The sequence below is a fragment of the Brassica oleracea genome, chromosome C2, assembly GCF_000695525.1.
Source record: "Brassica oleracea var. oleracea cultivar TO1000 chromosome C2, BOL, whole genome shotgun sequence".
NCBI lineage: Eukaryota > Viridiplantae > Streptophyta > Magnoliopsida > Brassicales > Brassicaceae > Brassica > Brassica oleracea.
The window spans coordinates 19,160,850-19,161,291 of record NC_027749.1 but is presented as its reverse complement, the minus strand read 5'-3'; positions in this window follow the sequence as shown (position 1 = coordinate 19,161,291).

Here is a 442-nt window from a genome sequence, read left to right as displayed (position 1 = left end):
ATCTTTCACGCTGGTTACTTCCGAGAGTTCTCCGGCTAGTAGCTTCGCGGCCAACCTCGCTCCCAAGACTTTGCAGTTAGTCGTAGAGTGTCCTCGGGATTGGTGGAACTCGCAGAAGGTGTTTTCGTCATATCCTTAGTTGTGAGTCCACGTATTACCCGTGGTTCGGCCCTGGTCTGAGCCGATCGCGTAATTATGTGCTCCTTGGAGTTCTTCCCCCTTGTGGTGGACATACTTGTCGTTACGAGGGTTCTTCTTCCTTGTCTTCGGGTCTACATATTTCGAGGATGATCTTGCCGACTTATGCTTCTGCGATGAACTCGCGGAGGGGTTCCTCCTCCCTTTGGGACAGACTCCAGAGATCGACATCGGAAGTTTCTCTATCTATGAACATAGAGTATTGCTTGAGAAATTCTGATGCGAGCTGTCGGAAACTCCCGAT